Source organism: Microtus pennsylvanicus, chromosome 6 (assembly GCF_037038515.1).
Source record: "Microtus pennsylvanicus isolate mMicPen1 chromosome 6, mMicPen1.hap1, whole genome shotgun sequence".
In the NCBI taxonomy this organism is placed as follows: domain Eukaryota; kingdom Metazoa; phylum Chordata; class Mammalia; order Rodentia; family Cricetidae; genus Microtus; species Microtus pennsylvanicus.
The window spans coordinates 102,261,330-102,286,711 of record NC_134584.1 but is presented as its reverse complement, the minus strand read 5'-3'; positions in this window follow the sequence as shown (position 1 = coordinate 102,286,711).

Sequence of the window (25,382 nt, the reverse complement as noted above, 5' to 3'; positions counted from 1 at the left end):
ATATAAAAAGTTTATTAGTATAAAGTACTGTCTCAACTGTGGTTACTGTCACTAAAAGTTTCATTAGCATTAAACTCCCCTGGGATTACCAAATAGGCTCTTAAAGTTTTGGGATAAGTGAACACTGTGAAAAGGTTAGCTAATTCGTATCTTGGAAAGTAAAGACTCTGTGTCTCTTCAGAATGGGTGTTTTAATGATAAGGGAGACTTCTATTCCTTTCCCACATTAGTTCCATTCCCATCTAAACCTATCTGACAAAAGTAACAGAAAAGGAAGCATATTGGGTGTGAAAACAGAATAGGCAGCGGCAGTAGAGGTATTGATGGATCCTGAGGAGCTAGACAGAGGGAGTGTGACAGAAAGCTGAACACAAACGGAAAGAGCTCTGAAGAACAAAAGCCCAAAGGTAATCATTCTTATTTTCTGTTCAATAAATACTTTGTAATGAGTAATTACTAACTGAATTAGTGGATCTCTACCTTCCTAATGCTGCGACCCCTTAATACAGTTCCCCATATTGTGGTAAGCCCCTAACCATAAAATTATTTTGCTGCTACTTCATAACTGTAATTTTGCTACTGTTTTTAATTGCAATGTAAATATCTGATGTCTAGTATATCTGATATGTGAACCACATTGGGGTCATGACCCACAGCTTGAGAACTTCGGAGCTAAATAGAAATAATAAATATTTCATACCACTTTGTGAATCTGGACTTTGCACTGTTGACAGAATTGGATGCTATTACCTAGTAATTTCATAACAATACAAAAATAACAAATATATGAATGAGAGAATAATAAATCATACACAGGGAATATGAAATACTGGAGGTGAGAAAAATCCAAAAGCATCAGAAAACTTCTCCTATAATAAATATAATTAAATATTGAACAAATCTGAAGTTGAGATAACTGTTACAAAATATTTCAGAAGCAACTAACATGAATAAGGCATTTGAGATATTTTTTTAAGTTTTCAACTAAAATACTGATAAGATTATTAGATTTTTTAAAAGCATGACAAAGAAAATCATTGCTTGAGTCCAGACCCAAGTGGAACAAAAATATCAAATTATATTGTAATTTAAGCCTATATCACAAGGTGTCTGGTATTTTGTAAATTACAAAAGTAAGCCTAATTTAAATTTAATAAGAATGGAAGACTGAAGAAAGCAGCTGGGAAAAAATAAATGAAATTTATTGTAGAGGTATCCACAAGGAATATACTAAAAATGGGTAGGTGTCCCTTGCATTGGGAGCTGTATCATCTCTGAAAGTAAGCCCAACTATCTAACGGAACTAAAATGTAAAATCACAAGCTAAGATATCGTTGGCATAGGAAAACACTTGTATGTAAGAGGGCAAACAAGATAAACGGAACCACGTGCATGCTCCACTGCCTGTGGCTTGGCTACTTCCTCGGTAATAGGTTGCCCTTAATCCTGTGTCTTTAATTCTGTTCTCAAATTCATTTGAATGAGCAAGTTTGTTCTTAAAAGAAAATTGTTTTTTTATTATGCTAATACAATCAAGTGATAACAAGTAGTCTCAATTCCTGATGTATCATCAGTTTATTGTTGATAATTCTATGAACTGCTTTCGGCAATGAATAATTTGAAACCATGAACAAAAGAATAGATATAATCAACTATAGCCAGTGATTTGAAATATAGCTGGGAATCAATGAAGACTGAGTATTTTACAGCAGTATTCTATGAGCACCACACATCCTCTGTAAGACTGGCTGTGTTTGCTTACAAAGTATCTGGGATCCTTGACATTTCCTTTGAGAGAAAGGCTACAGAGCACCACTGGACTCTTTTTGAGTCCTCCTAGATCTTAGCATGAAATTTTGACTTGACTGCACATGACCTTTGTATAAAGGATAAAGTATAGATAGTCTTGGTAAAAGTAGGGAAAATGGGCTTCATCTGCACAGCCAAGGGAAACCATTGTACCTGGTAGATGCCAACCTTTCCACAAGGTTACTTGATGCTCACCAATGCTCCTGATTATATCCTCTCACTGTTAATAAGGGTAGTAAACTCATTAGTTTCTAGAGGTGAGGTTTTGTAGAATTATAATTTGGCTTATTATTGGTAATTTATTAAGAGGAAGGGAGGTTTTGCTTAGTTTTCTGCAGAAAGAAAATTCTTTATGCGCTGATAAATGGAGATATGCTACTAAGTCTGAAAATTCATCTCAAGTTGTACGAAATCAAAATAATTCAGGTCAAAATCTCAGCATATATTTTTGTAGATATTAGCAAAACCATTCTATATGGTATAAGCATATATGTCAATGTATATAGACATATAGATTTGTATATGTGTGTGTATGTTATAACACATTGAAAATTTTTATGTCATTTACATACGTGTTTCCTTTATACTTACTCCAAAAATATTGTAGTGAAAATAAATACGATTTTATTTATGTTAATGGTAACACCTCAAGCTCTTTCTAACTCATGGATATGAACTCAGTATAAAAAGTTCACTTCTTACACCAGGCAGAATCAAAAATAGCTACGGATCCCCTGCTCCCCATTTTTAGTCACTTGATTTTTCTCTCACACAATATATCCAAACCACAATATGCCTCCCTATATTACTTCTAGCTCTCCCCCACCTCTCTTCTCCCCCAGTTCCATTCCCCTCTGTTTCACCTTCAGGAAAAAAAACAGGGTTCCAAGAGACAATAACCAAACAGGGAAAAACAAGATACAAGACTAGGCAAAAGTCCTTATATTGATTTGGGGAAAGGCAACTCAATGGGAGTAAACAAATCTCAAGACCAGGCATAAGAATCACAGATATAGCTCCTCCCATTGTGAGAAGTCTCAAAAACATTCCAAGCCAATATTCATAAATCATATGCTGCAGAAGAGGTACAGACACATGCAGTCCCTTTGAAGGCCATTTTAGTCCCTGTGAGCCCATTTGGGTCATGCTTAGTTTATCCAGCAAGTCAAGTTTTCCTGGTGTCTTCCATCCCCTCTGACTCCTAGAGTGTTTCCTATTCCCTTTACCATGGGACTTCCTGATCTCTGAAATAAGAGACCTGATGGAGACCTCCAATTGAGAATCTCCCTCTGAATAATGTCTGTCTGTTTGTCTCCACACGGAGTCCTATCTACTGCTGGAGGAAGCTTCTGATGATGACTGGGCAAGGCACCTATCAATGAATAGAGCAGAAGGTCATTTGGTGTGATTCATTGTTTTTATTTCTCCCAGTCATGTTTAGTTCTAATCCCACTCTTTGAACTATCTTGTCTAAGGCTCCTGAAAGAATATCTACAGTTTCAAAGAGGTAAAGCAATTTGTATGTTTTATATTTCTTTTTTGCACACATTAGTATAATTAGACAATGTGCAAGACAGATCATGGTCATTGTAATAGAAATAGAAATCCAGAAGATTCATTATTGATTGCCTAGATTATCTCTTTTTTGTATTTATTTATTCATTTAAATTTTGAGTTTATAAAATATTCCAACATTTATCTCTTTATTTTCCTTCCTCCAAATCCTCCCAAGTGTCTCTCCTGGTTCTCCTTCAAATTCCTGGGCTCATTTTAAAAAACTAATTGCTATTGAATTCCTATATGTGCGTTTCTTTTCAGCTCATCTCTCCTCCTCACGCTGGGCATTCGGATAATTTATAAACTGACACAGGTAAAAGCGTGGATGAATACCAGAGAGATTTCTTAGAACTAAAGGATCTTGTTGCACAATCTTGAAGAGTCTCGTTTGATCCCAAGAACTCACACGTACAAAAAGGAAGTCAAGATAGGAGAATTGCTGAGCAACTCATGAACCAGGTACTGAGCGCTTGCCTTAACAAGGTAAAACTGGAAAACTAAAAGCCATAATCAGATATCCGCGTACATGTTATATGTGAAACTACACAGATACACACAGTATTAATAACAAATAATAATATGCATAAATACACACATACATATAAATATATATGCATACAGAAAGAGGGAGAGAAAGACAGTAAATTCAAAAATAATTCAACATTAGGACACTAATTATCATAATTAACCAAAAGAATGGGTTCTATAAAAATGAATCATTAGAGTATACTTTAACACATTTTTAAAATCCAAAATCAATACATAGGAGAAACTATTAGTACAGTAATAATTATTTTCCTAAGATAATAAATATGAATCTTAGAAAAAGAGATATTGAAGACACATTATTAATAATAGTGAATACTAGCTTAGAAGCAATCTCATTAACACTAAGAATCAAGATGAGAAAGGGTAATACAATCACAGCTATTGAACTGCATCCTAATTGCGCTCTTCCATAAAGTCAGTAAACAGGGAAAATAAGAAATAATGTTTTAAAGTGGAGAGCAAAATTTCTTTTTGCAAATTACATGAATTTGTTTTTTAATTTACCTGAGAAATGCAATGAAAGCTACTACAAAACTGAAAAAAAGGCAGCAATAACTAGAAACTTCAATAGTAGCACTGGTAGCAAAATTAACATAAAATACATAATTTTTCTATTTGCTATCAGAGAACAGGTTAGGAAATGTTATTTGATCACATTTATAACAGCTGTGATAAAAATAATGAGAGACCGTTCCTGGCATAAACCCTCTCCTAACTATACATCAACCCTTATGTGCTTATTTTCAATGTGTGAGCTTGGGGACGGAAGAGGCAAAGTCTACCAGATGTTTTGTACAAGCATGTAAAACCTGAAGCAGAGGTGAGAATGTGGGAAGCAAATAAGTATACATGCTTGCTTCACAGAGTTTTTGACATGAGAACTCAAGAAACAGAAATTAGAAGCAAATTTCTCACATCACAAAACCCTAAAATCTGACATCCCAATATCATAAAAGACTAATTTAAGGGTTTTAAAAATGCTGTACATTAAAATATGCAAGAATGCATCTTCTCACAATTCATGAAGAGCTTGTTGACTTAATGCTCAGTCTCAGTTTTTCTACCTTTGCATGCAGATGAAAGTTGTAGATAAAATAATTACCTGCATGAATATTTGAGATTACACAGCCCTACCAAAGTTGAGACTCTATAAGGATAGATGTGGTATTTCAAAATGTCAGTGTTTATCACCAGATTGAAGAATGAAAGTTCTAAAATCTGTATCTTTATTTTAGAAGTCTTTGAGAATAAAAAAAGTTTCCAGTACTGTACTCATTCAGGATTTGCCCTCGGGGTGACTATGGGAGACCATAAAATTCAGCTGGAAATCACAGCCGATTTTCAGAGTTGGAAAGTCACTTCAAACGAAGGAGTCTAAAAATAAAGCGAATAGTGGTACCACGTGAAAGATTAGCAATAAAGGACTTAGACCTTCCTCAGAATTATAGTTATCTCTGAAAAGCTGTTTGAACTCATGTTATACCTGGAAAGAACTACTGACATCACATCAGAAAGGATTTTCATTGAGAGATTACGGTATTGGTTCATGAAACTGAGATATATCCAGCAAGTATTGAAAAGGTTAGAGATTTTAGGTTTTATTAAAAATAAGTTTTTCAAAGTTTAACACCAAGTTTGGTGAAAAGCACAGATTTGCAAACCAGCATTTAATTAATTATTAATAAAGTTTCTATGCAAAATGAATTTTAATATGTAGCCCAGTGAAGGCTATAAAGGTTTTGAAATCAGAAGACTAGGCATAAAATTTGATTGGTTGGTAGACGCTTCTTCCTTTTTCATTCAGTTATTACAACTCTTCATCTTCTTACTTAATTGAAAGAAATATTTCTCTTATAGCTATTAACTCACAACACTTAATTTGGACAATTACAGTAGAATAAAGTTCAAAAATATTCAGTTTAAACCAATCGTATAGAATTTTGCATTTTATTTTGCAATAGTTGCTTTTCTTTTTTGCTTTGGTAGAACAACTGGCAAAGCAACTTGAAAAAAGGAGGAGTTTATGTTGGTTCCGGATTTGAAGGGGTAAAGTCCATCTTAGTTGGGCAAGCATGTCAAGAACAGTGTCATTAATTGAAAAGAGGGAGATTATTGTTGGTTCTCTATTCATGTTTTCCCTCTTCCTTTTTTTTTCTTTTGGCTCAGACCTAGATGCCAGCACACAGGTAACCTTTGTGGGTCTTCTTTTATAGGTTAAGTATCTCTAGAAATTCCAACAAAGATGCACCCAGTAATGTTTTTTTTTTTTTTCTGTGAGATTTCACGTCAAGTCAGATTTCCAAGATATGCAGAATATCTAACATAACAGAGTTGAAAAGAACTATATACCAGTCTACCATTATCTTTACTGTATCTTGGAAAGGTATATTCCTATGTCATTGACTTCCTTTTTCTTTTCATCTTTTCTCTTTTTTCCCCAACTCCAGGGTTCACTACTACAATGTTGAAGAGAAGGGGAAAGACAGCAGTATTGCTATTGTCCTTTTTACTCTAAAAACTTGACAATTTAAGCACAGCAGGCATGCTGGGCAAGGCAGGACCTAGAAAAGGAGGGCATGGGTCCACAATTCTCCTTGGCTTTCCTGTAAGGCGAAAATTCAGCAGCACTTTGAACTTTTACTTGCCCTGCTAGCATAAAGCCTTCTAGTTACAGAACTGCGAAGACCTCACCCCTATTAAGGGAACAAAGACACTGGCCAGTCAAAAACATTTCTCCTTGCACTTAATGCTTTTCCTTTTTTATTTCCTGCATTGTTCCTATGTGTCCCATGCTCTTCCTCTTTAATCTTATAGATATGCCATCAATCCCAGTAATCTAATATATATAATATAAATGTGTCAGTTGTTGCCTCTTTACATGATTTTTTAATAAATATTTTTCTTGTGATTGTAGCCCACATTTTATGGTGCACTAATATTTTTTTTTGTTTCTTCACTGAGTAGTATTCTGCTACAACAAACTTGGTTTATTCATTCATGTGTTTATATTATATGTATAGTTACCTTCAGTTATTTAAAATGAAGGTGTAATTGATTTTCCTATATAGGAAGACTTTGATGGAAATGTAGTACCTATGTTTTGTGCTTGGCATGTGTTTACCTTTAAATAAATTGAAATACGTAACAGTAGCAAATAAACAAAGGTGTTTGACTCAAAGTAAGGTGTATAGGAATGTGTGTGTGTGTGTGTGTGTGTGTGTGTGTTATGCAAAGCTCCATGGCACACAGAGAAACAAGAGCTGATTTGAGGTTAGTCTTACAGATTCAGAGGACTTCCAAAAGTGGTAGCTGAAGCTTCAGAACCAGGTGGAACAAAACTGATCACACTAAGGTGTCTACATGTTCTAGTCACACAATATGTAGCACATATTTTGGAAGCAGATAGGTGATTAGAGCTGACCCGGGTAATCTAATCAGGTGCATGGAGGCCCATGATAGGCATGGGGAACTACATAAATGGCAATTGGGCACAAAATGTTACAATAGAGGTTCTTTTACTGTGGAAAGTCCAACCAGATGGTACTGGACAAGGGGACTCTATAATAGTGTCTTGATCTATTGATAATGTCTGTTATAATAAACACTAGCTAACTCTCTTAGGAAGATTATGAATAGAGCCTATGACTATGAACACTACTACTACAGATGAAAAATGACAAGTTAATACTAATACAATGCAGAATTCTTTTGAACTTTCAAAATGCCTCACTAAAAGACAGATTACTTGACTATTACCTTTCATAAGAATCGGGTAAACAAGGAAGAAAAATTCAATCAACTAACTCTAGAAATTCAAGTCCCAAGACAGAGATAAAAATAATACCTACCACAAGGCACATACCATGGATTCCAAATATAGTGATTTATTCAGGAATTAAGGTAAAAGAATTCAAAACACTGATGATCGTATGTTAATAAAACTTAAAAAGACAAAAAGATACTCAAGAATCAAAAAAATCAAAATTTAAGTGAAATAAGGAAGCCGATAAAAATCATAAAAATAGAAATAATCAAAAAGAACTGCTTAAACATGAAAGGAACTGCTTGATGTTAGACATGAAAAGCACATGTTCCAAATAAAAATATCAAAAGAACAACCTCATTGATAAAAAGAAATCTAACGTATGTATGTATATATGTATACATATGTATGTACATATACATATATGTACATATATATGTGTGTGTGTTTTTCTGTTTGTAAGTACATCTAGACATCTTTGGGACACCATAAATTACCAAAAATTTTGCATTATGGGCATCAAAAGCGAATACCACACCTAAGACAAAGAAAATATTTTCAGTAACATCTCAGCAGAAAATGTAATAACTCTCCAGAAGGATGTACATGTAGGACAAGCAATGTACTTATCATCAGATACACAGTACAAAGAAAGATATTCCCAACCACAAAGTGTATTTAAACACTAAAAGCACAGAATCAATAAAGAGTTTAAAAGATGAAAAAGAGAAAGTTCAAATCACTTATAATGGTGGGTCTATGAGGATTATAACCAGTTATTTGACAGACACTTTTAAAGCCAGAAAAGTCCGGAAATATATATTCCCTGTTAAAATTGAATACAACTGTTAACCCAGACTATTATGCCTAGCAAAACTATTTGATAATTGAATAAATATAAACTTCCCATAATCAAATAAGAAAAAAGGAAACTAGTATGGCTTTTGTTTTAAAAGCTAGAAAGGGCCGGGCGGTGGTGGCGCACACCTTTAATCCCAGCACTCGGGAGGCAGAGGCAGACGGATCTCTGTGAGTTCAAGGCCAGCCTGGTCTACAAGAGCTAGTTCCAGGACAGGAACCAAACGCTACAGAGAAACCCTGTCTCGAAAAATCAAAAAAAAAAAAAAAAAGCTAGAAAGAGATCTAACATATGACCCTATAATACCATTCTAGGGAATGTTACCCAAAAGGATTCTATTCAACCACAAAGGTATTTGCTCATACATATTGATTGTTTCTCTATTTACACTGTTTCTCTAGAAAATTGAATCACTACAGATGCCTACCATTTGAATAATGGTTAATTAAAATGTAAATGCATGCAATGTGATTCTATTCAGCTAGTAAAAAAGTGAAATTCTGAAATTTCAGGTAAATGAATGCTGAAACTGAAAGAAATTTTCTGAATTTTATAATCATTGCCCAGAAATACAAACAGGACACATTCTCTCATATGTGTGTGAAACATTGATTTAGATATTTAGATTTACATGCTTGCATGGAATATCACTAAGAAACTATATAAGGTTCATAGGTGGGCAAGAGAAAGATCTTTAAAGATGGTGATGAAAATAAACACAAATTATATTATGGGGGAAGCAGAATAAAGGAGAAAAGGCTTAAGGCTGTGGGGTGGAAATGAGGGGAGCTGTAGAGATGCATATCTTATAAACTTATTAAAAGTTAAAATGGAGGCCAGGCATTAGTGACATGCAAGTTTAATCCTAACATCTTAACACTGGAAAGGTTCAGGTACCTCTCTCTCCTGCTGGTGGCTATAAGGCTTCTCTCTGACTCCACCTACTTTCCTCGTATGCAATTAGGAAGGGGTTGTGGGAGGTAGGATGAAGAATGGGTTGCAGTAAGGGAATGGGGGGTGAAATATATTTTAAATAAATATTTATATATAAAATTCCTAGAGAATATGTGTGCATTTGTGTGTGTGTACATTTGTATAGACTACAGTTTGCAGTTTTCTGTACTACATAGATTTATGTAAGTTGTTTTTAGATGTTGTAAAATGACAGAATTATGCAACAACTCATTTCTTAAAATAATTCTTGTTATTAAGTGGTGAATGGCTACATGGGTATCTAAGTGCACATTTTCATTTACATAAATATATTGATGAGGAATTAATACAGACCTATATGCACATTTTACTATAAAAAATATTTTCTAATTGAAGAAACTCTATACTTTTGAAATATATATCTATTATATGAAGGCTGTGTATCCAGTACCAGCAATAAAAGTAAAAATAAAAATATACCAGCTCGATAAGCAAGGAACTATGACAATATAGGATTAAATTCCGGGACACAAACAAGGAAACCAAACATGCATACTAAGGCTACTAAATTTGTTTACCAAGTATTTCCACTTTATCTGTTGGTATTATTTCATGAAGAAATCCTACAATAGGTATAAAAATCTCTAAATTAGCCACATGCAGAAATCATTATATGAAGTAACTTCTCCACTCAATTCTCCCATTTCTTAATAATACATTATCTGGATATTTAATGGACAAGTTTAAAAGATAAAAGGATTTATATACTAATGTTTTAGTTCCTCCAAAAGTCACTATCAATATTAAATCTACGTATATTGTTTCAGAAGAACTAGAATAAAATAAGTAGAATAGATGCCGAAACTATTTAGTATACAAAACTTGCCCCATATCAAAACGGTTCATGGTGCCTAAAACCATATCATTCTCCCCAGGTTGCCATGACATGAATCTGTCTTCCCAATAAGATCTGTTAGCCAGGTCACTAAAATACTCTTAGAAGAAAGTATAATTTTGGTACATTTATTAATCGTCATAATGGTGGTGTTATTAAAAGTTTGAAAGTGTGTGTGCGTAATGTTGTCATCAGGCACATCTTCCTTTCAGGTAAGATGTCCTAAAGCATTCAGCACCCACTGATTCAAGTAGTGGAGAAAGCCAGCTTGGCCCACTACTTCCTTATTTCCTCCTCCCAGATTCTGGGATTGCAAGTGGGCCACATTACATAGGTTATGGAGATATTAATTCCATTCTGCGGTGGCTTGAATAAGAATGGCCTTCATAGGCTCACATATTTGAGTGTTTAGTTTTCAGGTTTAGAAAGGATTACGAGTTTTGCCTTGTTTGAAGTCCTGTGTCACTGGGAGTAGGTTTTAAGGTTTCAAAAGTCCAGGCCAGGCCTATTCTATCTCTCACTACCTTTAGCTTTCAGAACAATGAAAGCTAAATTATTGTGCCTGCACCTTGCCTACCTTGCATATAATCTTCTTTTTGCCATAGACTCATCCTCTGAAACCAATTGCCATTTGCACTGAGGTAGAGATAAGAGCCACTGGCTAGCTGTTTCGCTTGTTTGATCTTCAGGCTGAACCTCAGTATCTGTCTCTGAGCTTGTGTTAATGGTGCATTGAGAATCTTAAAAACATCAAAAGACCTGGTACCTAATGTAGAGCAATGGTCTGTTGTAGAAAAGACATTTGTGTTACTTTTATCTCCGGCTGAATGTTAGGAGGGAGAAGACACTGCTATGGAGAAGTGATGGAAAAATGGGGCCAGATTTTATTATATGTTTAATGATCATACTTGTGGTGACATGAATTCTTAAGAACATCTGATGTGGGGCAAACCTATATAGACTTCTTTTTTTCATGATCCTTCACAGAGTTCACTAAACCAATATGCCATGAAGAGATCTAGAACATTGAGAGACACCCCAAGGTACAGCATGAGAAGCTTTCGTTCCCAGGAGAGTACTGGACAGGCACCTGAATGCTAGGTCTCAATATATGAGAAATAGCTAGTCATTCCTAAGAACTTTGGATAATTTCCAAAAGTTCTACAGTGTTCCCTCAGAGCATGAGGTCAGAACTAGAACCGGAGATACAGAAAGTGAAAATCAAGGATGGTACCAAAAAGAAGCATCTCATAATGGTGTCATCCAGATTACCAAGCAGAAATTTCTTGTCGTGTCATAGAAAACCTTGAAGATTTGACATATAGAAGAAAGATAGACCCAGAGTCTTGGTGGATCTCAGAGATAATGACCTGTTCAGTATGAAGCATGGAATGTGTCTTCAAAAGTATTTCAGCTAGCAGATAAGTGAATCTTACTAAACCTGTGACAAACTCCACTTTCATGGCAAAAAAAAAAATATATTAAATTGAGTTAATTTCACCAACAGGAGTCACAGAGGAAAATGAGACTATATATTAATATAGTAAATTATAACTATTTTTATTTCTACTTCTTATCTATACATTTTTCTTATGGAATAATAAAGTACATAATTCTACACAAAGCATGTTAGACAAAAATAAACTTTACGAATATGCATGCAAATCTGCCAATAAAAATAGACACGAAATAGTTTTCAGAATTATCCACTGGAATTTCACAATAAAAACAGCAAATAAATTAGAAGAGCTAGGAGATGCTCAGGAGCAAAAGGAGAATGCTAAAAGTGTACACATAAGACACCAGAAATGAAAATGCCTTTGAGGGATTGAACATCATATTGGACACAGCAGAGGATGGGGCATTGAGTTACTTTTGTATTGCAGTGTAACACATCACAAAGCTAGCAGCTTAAACAAGATATATTTATTATTTCAAAATCCCTTGAGTAAGGTGTGTGTTTTCAGCTTAGAAAAGTCTTCTGCTTAAGGGTTCACATGACCAATATCAGAGGCTCCCCTCTAAGGAAAAGAACTGCTCATTCAGATTGTCTGCATGCTCCTTCCCTTGAAGCTACAGGAATAATGTAAGTTCACTTCTTTCAGGCCTGCCTCAGCAAAGGATTAAGAGAATAGCAGAGAGATGCAGAAAAATGGGACTCTGGCATAATGGTTACTACAGACTTCATGTTATCATATTCCTGCTTATTACATGCAAGACACATATTCCACTCTTGCTCAAGGCCTTGAGGAGAGAGATTAGATGAAAGTGTAACTATCAAAAGGAGGAGCAACTGGAGTGTGTCTCAATTTTTTGCCTAATTAATAAATGAATATAAAGACAGGCTAAAACAAATCCAAATTGAAATTGAAAAGAAAACATTTTAATATTCAATGAGCACTATTAAGTTATATAGACAATGTGAACATAAAGATCCCCAAATAAGAGTCAAGAGGGAAATATTAGTAGAAATCTTTGAGGAGATAACAACCAAAGTTTTAAAAGTCCTGATGAAAATGGTGTGCAAACACAGAATCCTCAAAAACCTCAACAAATATTATGCTTAAACATAAAAACAGAGATGTAGAAAGCTAGCCACATTTAGTATACTACTAAAAAAAATCTAGTAACATTGATAAAATTGAAATCAGCCAGCGGGTGATAAGTGACATGTTTTAATCAGTGACATAATGATTATGAATGATACCTGACTTCTCATCAGAGAGAAGAATATAAACCAGTTGAAAACAGGGGAAGGCATTCAAAGTGCTGACTATATAAACCATCAGGATCTAGAATCCTTTAGGCAAGGAAGCTATGCTTCAGACTCACAGTGAATTAAGTCATGTTGAGACTTACCAGAAGTGTGAGACTTGGTTCTGAATTGCAATAAATAAAAAGCATCGTTACTGTCAAGGGAGAAGCTTTCAAGAATTTAACCACAACATGCGTTAGGAATAGAAGAGCACTATAAAGGAAAATTATATTACTACAAATAGAAGATGTTTGTATATTTAAGCTTTATTCCATTTCCGTTAACTGTGAAAAATAAAGGGAATGTCAGTATTTCATAGGGCTTAAAACACATAAAATGCAAATAAACAATAATAGAGATGATTTTTATAGCATGTGCCTCCCCATGCATAGAATCAATGTGTGGCTATTGATTTATCCATTTCCCATTTTTCATTCATTTGAATCACATTGAACTTGGCATTTGAGCTTGTGGTTGCAATCCTGCCTTGGCACTCTTCAGTTTAAAGTAAAACAACGATGTTATAAACACAAAGATGACACGGAGTGAGGAATACCTCTAACAGGCGATTTTGAAAATAGTGGACTGCCTCAAAGATTTCAACTGTATTTTAAATAGTAGACAGATAGATGATAGAAAGACAGACTTCCCAACAGCCTGATAGGTAGGTAAGTAGGTAGGTAGGTAGGTAGATAGTTAGGTAGGTAGAGATAGATAGATGATAGATAGATAGATAGATAGATAGATAGATAGATAGATAGATAGATAGATAGATAGATAGATAGACAGATGATGGATTGCCAGACAAATGGATGGATAGAGAGACTGACAGACAGATAAATAGGTAGGTAGATAAATAGATGCTAGATAAATTAATGTAATAAGTCCTTGTAAACATAATTCTTGTGCCTAAGTTTTTGCTATAGTTAAAACTCTAGTGCACATCATTCTCCAGTGCCTACAGAAATTACTGTTTCTTTCTTTTTCAAAACAGCAAGCCTGGAATCCCAGGTTTCATCCACAAAGATGTTACTCAACTGCCTCCCTGGAAGTGTGCAGTCAGATTGCCTCTTTGTATTCACAGTAGGGTGTTTTGGTATTATGGAGATGGGCCTGTAAAGAGACACCCAACTTATAAATATTTGAGAGTAAAATATTTTCTCCCTGTGAATTAGATTTTCATTTACTTAGAGGTGTCCTTTGAATCGTAAATTTGAATTTTTAACAAAGTGCCTTTGGCCATTTTTTTCTGTATTCCATATGATTTGGTGTTCTGTCAAGGAATTTTTGCCAAATCCAAGAGTACAAAATTTTATGTGCCTAGCTATAATATTTATATCTCTAGTCTATTTTGAGGATTGTAAAAAACATTTTGAGGCAATGTTTCAACTTTACTCTTGTGCATATGGTGACCATTTGTTAAAAAGATATATTTGTTATTGACAGGACACAGTACCCTAAAAAATATTTTACATGTACATAGACCTAGCAGGTTTTGAAATGGGGAAATTTGTGTCCCATATTGTTCTCCTTGATTCAGGCATTTTGTATGGGTTCTTTCCCAATGCAATGGCATAGTAATACATAGCTAAAATACTGGGAAGAAGGAAATTGAGGCAGGAGTATCAGGTGTTTGAACCCATTTGGAGACACCCTTGATCCAATATAAATTCTTTTTTAAAAATGATGAATAATTTTTCTCAGATTCATTTTAGAGTTCTTGTAAATAGTGACACATTTAATTTAATTTGCAAACTGACTTTATGATCTAAATTGTTGTGTAACTAAAAAATCAAACTCTATTTTTTTCTTAACAGATTCCTTTTGAGTTTCTATAAGCAAAAACTAACAATTTCTAACTGAGAATTGTTTTATGTCTTGCTTCTAATACAAATGTTATTGTTCATTTCCATTATCTAATTGACGCTATGCCTATGATATTAATTGTTATATTATCATGTGAAAATTCCTGACAAACAGCAAAAGTGTAAGTTTTTATTTTCTTGGAATGTTCTGTGGGCATATAGAAATCAAAACAATGTGTTTCATTTTCTTTACAGCTGAGTGTTAAGTTCTGTGCAATTTTTATTTTTTTCTGCTCCCAAGGTTAATTCCTCATATTTATGGGAACATACATGAAATTTTCATACCATATTTTGAATATGTAACAAAATCATTTATGTTCTAACCTACTTTATGGATTTTAGGATTATTCTGTTTTTACTTCAATGAGATTATGTTAACCTGTTCTGTTGGAGAATTTAAATTATGCTTAGTTAAATAGGATACTTACTAGTTAAAAAGAATGGTATGGACACTCATTTTATATTTTTCAGGGGTTTTCCTAATAGCCATTTGTGATTTTCTTTGGGTGTATATATGCATGTATTACTGAGGTCCAGATTTATTATGGTCTATACATAACATTAAATAAGATCACCAAAAAAAAATCCACTATTGAGACCTCCAACCAGGTACCTGTTTCCCCATACGTGACCTCTTCAAGAACTTGGAGAGAGTTCTTTATTTTGTTTTCTTCTTCTGTTTTCTCATCCTAGTTTGAACTGGATAACAGGTGTTCACTTAATTTTTAGACAAGCATGACACTCAACTTGAGCAATTTAAGCAAATGGCTCTCAATAGTTGTATATGATTGCTTTATTGTATATGCCAGTATATTGTAGAAGCTCTTCCTCAATGTTGCTATGAAGTTCTAAAGCAGGATGGGAGACTCAACAAAACAAAGCAAACAGGAGTGAAAATCATTCTCGTTAGCTCACAAAACATTTTCTGTGCCCAGTACAAGCACTAGAAATGGTCATAGTCATCACGAACACATTTTACGTAACAGGTCTATATGAAAAGGGTCAAGGTCTGCCAAAGACACGCTTTTGAGACCTGGGTCTCAGAAGAGACATTGGAGAATGGGCATGAGTTAACAAAAGGACTGAAATCAGATGCTAGAAACCAAAAGGTAAAAGAAGACAGGAATTCTGTCAGTCAAAGGCAAATAGTGTTGACATGTGAAAACCAGAGAGGAAAAGGGGATATTTGTGGCAGTGCATGAAACCCACATATTTTAGAAAAGGGGACACAATAGGCTGTTTTGAGTCCTTATCTATAGTCACAGATTCCACAGATTCAAATACCACACATATATAGTACTTGGACAGAGACCTCAGGATTTCTTCAAAGTAAACCTAAATGGAATATATATTATGTGTGTATTTAAGCGTATTTATATGTATATATGTATGTATGTGTGCAATATATGTATGTATTTGGAGATGGAGGGGGTTGAAAGGGATATATACCAGTTACTTGGGCTTTTTTTTTTTTTTTAGAAAAGATCATCTGAAGGCACAGAGTTCAAGCAAGCTATGGGGCCTTTTCTGTACTCATTTCCTGTACCATGTGCTTGCTCTCTCTTTTTCTCTCAAAATTTCTTTAATAACCTCTAAAATTCCTGCCATACCTTGTGATGGATTTGTGCCAACAAATAATACATTCTTTAGTACCATTGGGCTCATAATTTTGAAATGATTTATATCTTGTGAGTTTATAATAGAAACACATCATTTCTCCATTCTCTGTCCCATCTCCACATGATCCTATAAACCAACCCTTGCCCTCTCCTACATTCCTGGCCCTTTTTCTGTTGATCATTGTTTCATGCATGTGAGGCAGGATATCTGTGATTTCCAGGACAGCAGTCATACATCATATGTAGCTACAATTGAACAATTATCATGGAACCAGGATAGTGATAACTAGAATTTTATTTCTGAGGTCATTATTTTACATGTTAAAGGCCACAACTTTAGTGCCTACGCCATTATCTACTTTTTGAGCCCTATCTTGATATGCTTGGCAACTTAACATTCAGCTAAATTTTTTCAACGTCTGTATGGAATAGTGGTCCTCAACCTGTAGGTTGTCACTCCTTTGGCAAACTTGTATCTCCAAAAATATGTACATTATGATTCATAAAAGCTACAAAATCACAGTTATGAAGTAGCAACAAAAATAATTTTATGGTTCAAGATCACCATGGCAAGAGTAACTTTGTTAAAGTGTCATGGCATTAAGAAGGTTGAGAAACACTGGTATAGAATATAAAAAGAAACAGGAGGCACAATTCAGCAGTCCAATGCTGCTTAAAGGAAAATGTTGCATCTTTTAAATTTATTTTTATTAGTTGTTTATTTTGTATTAGTAAAATAGTCATGCACAGAATTAAAGTCCTATCCTTTAGTCCTCTCAGGTAAAGTGAGAATTTTGATTCAGGACCAAATCAGTAATCTAGCCCTAAGAATTTATCTATAATCTGTTTCTCAGAAAGATGACAATTAATCCCTTAAAGGATACGTAAAGTTTAGCCTATCATTGAAGTTGATATAAGTGATATTCCTCATCCTACTTTTTTTTAAACTTTTAATCCATTATTTAATATGAAATATATTCAAAATAAATCTTTCTATTTAATCATATGTTTTCTACTTATTTTTATATCAATGTATAATTGTGTGACATTAGTGTCAAGACAAGAGTTATTAGCTTCAGAACTATTGATTTCAAAGATAAAGCAAGCTAAATTATAACTATTTAAAGTGCCCATAGGTTATGAATAACAACAATTCATAAATAATTTCATGGTTGAAATAATTTGCTGTTAAGATTCATGTTCCATCTTGCTTTGAAACAACTGTCTAAAAAATTCAATATCTTTTGGAATAGGAAAAAACTTGGATGCCATGCAGGGCCGTCCTGGTATCTGGTGTTATTTTAATCAATTAATTGAGAGTAGCAGATAAGAGGAAGCTATACAATTTTCTTATACACATATTACTGCAATAATGAACTAACCACGCAGGGGCTAAATACATATTTCTGGGAATTATTTCATCAGGAAGTCAGCTATCAGGAAACCACTATAGAAATCTATCATTTTATCTTTTATTTAAAATGACAAAGCAATTTGTGTTTGCTTAGATTAGAGAAATATGTATTCAAATTATCTCGGGATACAAAAGGAGGAGTGTGTCTCTGTAATGCCACTTAACCCTTGTTAGGGAGCAAGGCAGAGTTTAAGAATCAGAAAGAATCATGGAGATGAACCCATTGATTTTGTTATCACATCAATCATTCAAATTATGTTTGCTTATATCAGATAATTTTTATATTTTTGGTTGTGAGCCTAGCCTTTAACGGCTGAGCCATCTCTCCAGCCCTTCAGATAATTTTTAAAAGCATTTTTATGTTCTTGGGAAAGGAAAGCTAAGGCGTTGAGAAGTTGTCCACTGAAAAATGATGAGGTAAAAAAAATTAGATCGTCTTCCTACATTTTCTGTTCATAAATTAGGGATCTAATGATGCACGTTGCTTTGAGTTTTATGTTGGACTTTGTGATGTTGAATGTTAGAAGTGGCTATAAGGGAAAAAAGGGAGAAGAAAGGGAGGGGAGACAAGGGTGAGGGAAAAGATTATATTTAAAAGGAGACATCTGGAAATGCCCTTGTTTCGTATTATTTATTATGATAATGAAATCCAAGCTTATAGTGTGAGTGAAAATATTCATTTAACTTCATTGAAAATTCCTAACATTGGAGTCATCACATACCATGAACATAACTGTAGCTGTCAGGGAATTTCTCCTCTGAGGATGAGAATAACTAAGACAGTTTACATGAGGTAAAATTTCTTCTTGGAAGATGGACAACACATTAGTCTTCTGCGCCTGTTTGGATGTTGTGCAAGCTGTGAGCTCAGTGAGGACACTGCCGCGGTCTAAATTGCTGAACGCTGCATTTCTAGTGTTTACTTACTACTTATAGTTAAGATGTGTTGAATGACTACTGCTGGATAAAAATGTGCTGAGAGTATTAATGTTGGGGCCTCAGGACAGAATTCAAATAAGAACTTTTCTTTGTACGTGTAGAAGTTGATGGGCACGCATATCTGTGCCTGTGCTTCTGGAGGTCGGAGGTCACCTTTGTTTTATTTCTGAGACTCAACTACCTTGTTGGTTTAGAAGGCCCAGAGAAATCTGGGACTTGCCATTGCGGCCTGGCTGTCTGGTCTGTGAGCCTCAGCAGTCCTGCTGTCCCATCTCCCCATCTCCCCAGCACCGAGAGTGCAAGCATTTGCCAACATGCCCAGGTTCTTCCCGAGGAACTTCCTTTTATAATAGAAACTTTTATCAAAGATAGTTTAAATTACACAGCAAATTATGAAGGCATTATTGTTTGGATTTTATTATTTCGCATAACTAAACAAAAAATAATGGACTATAACCTGAGAAGGAGTGTGTGTGTGTGTGTGTGTGTGTGTGTAGGGGTGGGGTCACTGGATAAGTTAGAGGAAGAATGGGGATATGAAGTAAATACCTTATTCATATGTTAAATTTTCCAGTGTAAAAATACTACATGGCTAGATAAGCAAATATTAAAATAGGATTTCTTCAGCCCCAGTTCTTCTTGGGTTCTTATACATCATCAGACTGATGCTACCATTTAGATTTTCACCTTCTCTAATTCTGATTTAGAGAGATATTATCACCAATGCACTGTTGGGACCAACTGAGTCCTGGCCTTCAGCTTCTCTTCCCTGTCTAGAGCCTTCTAATTGAAGTTACTAGGAGCTGTGCCTAACCTAAAGAATCAGAGGATGGGATTTTCACCTGTTGGCCATTGACTGCAAGGTATTTAAGCCTCCATCGTGCTATTAAAGAGGGCTTTTGTACCAGCGATTAGAGGTCTGTGTGTTGGTCTGTCTCTGCGTGTGTTTCCTCAACCTCCAGCCCTTTGCCCGAAGCTCGCGAACTGGGTCTAGCGCATAGAGCACAGACAGGGGTGGGGGGGTGGGGGGTGGATAGGGTGGGGTAGGGGGGTGCTGTTTGCAGCAATGCACTAACTATTCATTAACATTATTGTCATCTTTAGGTCGCTGCATCTTACATGCAAACATATTAATAAATATTTTAGAATGTTGTGAGATAATTCCATAAAAAAATCTTCATTGTTTCTTTCAGACTGTATCATATTATAACTAACTTATTGGTATATTGATAAAGAGACAATATGAATAAAAGTCTGTGATAAAATTCAACATTGTGATGTAATACATTTTTCTCAAATCATTGACCTTATTCATTAATTGATTGTGTTCACATAACAAGTAGTTATTTTGAAAGAAGCTATAGCAAACTGTACACAAATTACTATTATTAAATACTAGACAGTCTGAAACACTACAATTATTAAGTATAGAAAGGCATGCAATTTACACCACTTTCTCAGCAATCTGCTACATACTGATAGTGTTTATCCATATATTCAGAATTTCTCATTGGCATGATGATCATATAACTATGAAAAGAAATTGCTTATGGTCACTTGAGCTGATGTTAAGTACCTTGTTCTAGGAAATCATTGTTTCAGTGTTAATAGATTTCCCTGATGTATTATTCTAAAGCTTTGTTATGCCAAAGCACATCACTAGTTTAAGCCCTGCCTTGCATATTGATACATTTCTGTAAATGTTCCATTCAACACCCTTTTCTCTCCTAGAACAAAAACAGCTACTCTATCCACTAGACTCTGACTTTCAAGTACAAAACACACTTATAGAAATACTCAGAGTTGCCTAGAAAGTACTGCAACTTGCGAGACCAACTGGTAGCTAAGCATGGTATATCTCCACATGCTCGAATTTTGATAAGTAATATTGAAGTTTTAAAAACAATTGTAATTGATAAAATCATTTTTTTTGTGAAAAGTTCATACTTGATGCTTGTTAATGAAGAATTAAACCCAATATATACTAGAAAGAAAATAGTCAATTGGCTACTCAACTTTCATTAGATGAATTTTTATTACTGATACTGTATCCTGTTAATACCACCACCTTTTATTCTTTTTTCCTTTTTTTTAAGCTTCCAAATTTAGTGTCTGTCTTAGAGGGTTTGTGTTAAATCATGCATCAAAAGCTATTCTGAGGCATTTCACGGAGTGACTGGAAATGATGCTCAGAGCTGGCTAGCTTCCTTGTCTGAGCACATTCTTCCTTCACAACATATAAATTAGATATAAAATACAGATTTAGACACTGCTTATGCTGACAATTAGAAGTTATATTTAAATATCCTGACCAGTTAGACAAACTGAAATCAATTATTTTAAAGATGAAATCATTCTTATGAGCTCATAGCATTCAGACTTATATGTATTAATATGTTGTTATGTACATTAATATGACCGTGCATATTCCTATCTACATTAAATTGTAAAAATTAAATATTTAGAAAGTTCTGTGTTTATTAAATTCATTCTGAGTGCCCATTGTTATGACAATAAACTTTGTTTATTGGAAAAAATTGTTGAGAAACAGTTTGTTCAATGTCTGTTTTACCATTCATTAAAATTATTTCTTGGAGACATTCCTTTTCTTCATGCTTGTGCTTTTGCTTCCTCTTATGTCAAAAGCAGTTAGAAGTCCTGCTACGCGGGGTTTGCATGAAGAGTAAATGAAATGGCATCCGTAAAATTCTTGATAGATTAAATGGCTCATTATAAGAACTCAACAATATAAGTTACAGAGTTACAGAGAAATCAATACCTTTTATAAGACAAGGCGTCTGGCTCAGAGAACATACTGTTCACAGGGAGAGAGTCAAAGGAGAGTTGTAGGAGAAACTCAAAAGCCACTGACTGGGTCAGAGAAATAGAGAATATTCTCATTTCAGTTAACTGAGAGGAGAAGGATTCTCTCTGTCTTAGAAACTAAAGAAGAAATCACTCTAGAATAGTTTTGATGGCTCCCTGGAGGAAGTGTGTAGTAGTGGATGTAGCTTATGGAGGCAAAAAATTAGTAATGTCTGGAGTCTCACAGAGCCAAATAGAGTCCTTGGTCTAGTTTCCTGGCATAATTTTTCAATCACTTTTACCTATTAATAAAGAGCCATTTGTTTCTTCCAAATGAAGAAAACATGTGCTTTTCTGAGGGTTAATACTGAAGAGGATCCTGGAAAATACTACCTTCCCAACTAAGTTCAGTAGGACAGAAGAAGAGACCAAGCCCAGGGTAAAACCAGTGGAGGATTCCTGCTGACAATGCCTCTCTGCTTATCTTTACGAACTTGGCCTAGTCTCCAGTTCTCCCTCAGGAAAGCCTTACCTAATCACATTAGAAAAGCCATTCCATCTCAAATCTATTTCATCATCTGAGTGAGAAGCCAATTACAATTCATACTCTTAGAATCCCTTCCATTTCTAGTACACTTTTAGGACAAGCCTGATTCTTTTATTGCCAGAAACTCTTGGGGAATCTAGTGAACTGTGAAAAGGAAGCCATTAGAAACTGGAGCACAGGAGAGAAGGTGGGATAATTAGGTGTACAGACACAACAGCGAACACTTAATAAGAATCGACACGCGTCAGACAACTGGATTCTAAAACCATGGAACTACTTCCAAAAGAAGAAAAATACATTGAAAAGTACGTTATTATGATCTTCAGCCAAGAAAGTCAAATATGTTTCCTCAGCGTTTTATGATGACCACTAAGCAGCCGGTAATGATTTTCCACAGGAGGGTGAGAACAGAAGGTGGGTGAGGGGCAGACAGGTAAGTCATGCTTACAGAGCTCATGTGGAGAGTTTCTTGAGAGAATGGTAAAGGGGAGAAAAGAGCCAGAGGGGGAGGGGCACAGAACTGCTTGCCTCTTCAGAAACAGAGTAGGAAGAGGAGTGGGTAGTAGCAGAGCTTATCTTTTTGTCTCCTAAAGGGACCTTTTCACCTGCATACAGACTAGGTAGTAGCATAGTAGCCATAGGACCCTGGGCTGACCACAGTACTGCCTAAGTGAATACTGCCAGGTGACAGAGGCTAGGACAATGCCTGAATCCTAATACAGCCGAGATCACAATCTTTTTATTCAATCTTAAATAAAATTCGTACTTCCTCATGCTACGGTTCTGTTGTTTTGGATGTGAGAAGCTTCATGCTGATTAAACAATTAAGCAAATTTAAACTATTCAGCTTCTGCAGAACAGATTAGAAGTTCTCAGAGGGGCAGAAGCTATTCCATTATTTCTGAAACCACTCAAAATACCAAGAGTATTCTCTAAAACCTTTCCCAACAACCACAGGTATTTTATTCCTTAAGAAAAAGAAAAAAAAAAACAGACAGACTAAAGTTTTATGTGCTATTCAAATGTTATCTCTTAATTCTTTTATCTCCTCCATCTGTTCTGTAAAACTTGAAAATTGCTGTTTCCTTCCTGTGTAGAATGTAGACAGTTAAATGAGACAAAATGCCAATATTCACTGAATCTTTCTGTCACCTCTAAAGGCCTAAATGCTAGAGCTGAACAGAGTTGTCCCCATTCCTAACTGTTTGCAACACTAGAGATAACTGGCATGCCCCTCTCTGGCTTCAACACTCCAGAGATCTGATTCTACACTATCCCTCAGGACCTGTGGTAGGTGGAAGAGCTGGCCCTGTGGTCATGAGAGCTGAAATTTCCCTGTCTCTTACCAGATGCAGTACTCTGAAGAGTGATCCTGAGGGTGTGAAAGCAAGAAAAACAGCCATGTCTCTAGCTGGGACAGTGCTGAGCTCACCTTGGTGGTCAGGGTGGGGGAGAACTGGCAGGCTAACCAACCAACCCTTCAACCATTCATGCCAGGATTGAGTTGGCCCACACCAACCTCCATCTATAATTTGCTGGAGTATGTGAAGGAACCAGTCATAAAAATCCAAAGCTGCAGACTCTCCACAACACAGGATAACAACAAAATATCCAAGAGGAGTCCCCGTGAGGGCCCAATATCAGTAGTGTAGCAGAAGCCAGAGGCCTCCAACGAGACCAATGACTCTTTGCAATAAACACTTGCAAGTAAAGATACATGAACTAAAGGGGTTTACTGTGTGGCTCACTGTGTCACAGTACAACTTCCAATACAAGATTTTTTTCTCTTAAATTTTATTTTATTTTATTTGGTGGGATGGTCTTTGCAAGGGCAGAGGGCAGAAACAAAAGGACAAGGGGAGGAATGGGATTGAGATGTATGATGTGAAAGCCACAAAGAATAAATAAAAAGTTTTTAAAAAGCTATGGATACTAACAAAAGTTTATTCATACTGCATTTTCACATGAGCACTGTAGCAGTATTGCACCACAGTGCCCAGGTTTATCTGCCCGGTGTGTTGCAGCCTCTTGTCTCCTTATATCACTACTTTGGTGCTTTGGGGTCCTAATGAAGTAAAATATTACTTGAACAAAGCTCTATGATAACGTGAAAGGTAATCTGATGACCAACATGGTTGCAAAATGACTAATGGGAAAATAGCAAGTAACGTGCAGTTGTGCAGAAAAAGGACAAGTCACGAGTTGGGCAAGACATGAAAAGGCACTTTGGCATTTAATTTCTATTTAATTTGCTCAGAAAGTACTTATTTTAACTGTCTTGAGCCATGGATGAAGGGAAATGAAGATAACTGTGTGGGGGCATACTATATCTTTAATAGTACACACTAAAATGTAACAGCTACTGGGGCATGGTACCTGGCCTTGAGACTTGGACCATCTATGTACTGGCTGTGAAATTCCACATTGAATTTTATCTCTCTATATGTATTTCTATATGTGTTAATCAGGCTTGTAATGATATGTACCATAAATTAATTGCTATGGCAAATTAATGACACAAACTTTTGTTCCAAAACCTGTCAGATTTATGATGTTTGCATGGTATGCCTTTTTTACTTCTGATCCTGTGCTAGTTTAGTTAAAGATTAAAAGTAGCACACCTGATTGTACATCCAATCCCCTGGAATATCTTCTATGTTATTGATTCTCAAGTATGACATCTCAAGCATGGACATCTAGTAGAAATTTAATTCATGTCAGATTTTCATTTTTATGTTTTCTAATATCTGTCTTAGAAAATATTAAAAGAGATGGCTGAAACTAATTTTATTTACATACATATTTAAGCCAGTCTATTACAAATTTGAACTTTCTTATTGTTTTTCATATTTTAAAGTTAGTATTCTAGAAATATTTTAAGGACAATATAATGTATGTTAATCAAGTGACTGCAGTGGGGGGGTATGAGCTCAAATTTGACCATAGCAGAGGAGGTTGGAATATATGGTCAATTATTAGACAGATGAGACTAGATGGAAAATTATTAAAAGGAGACAACCATGGTAGAGAAATTCCCATTAAACTTAACATGATTCTTGCTAAAAAGTTGCCA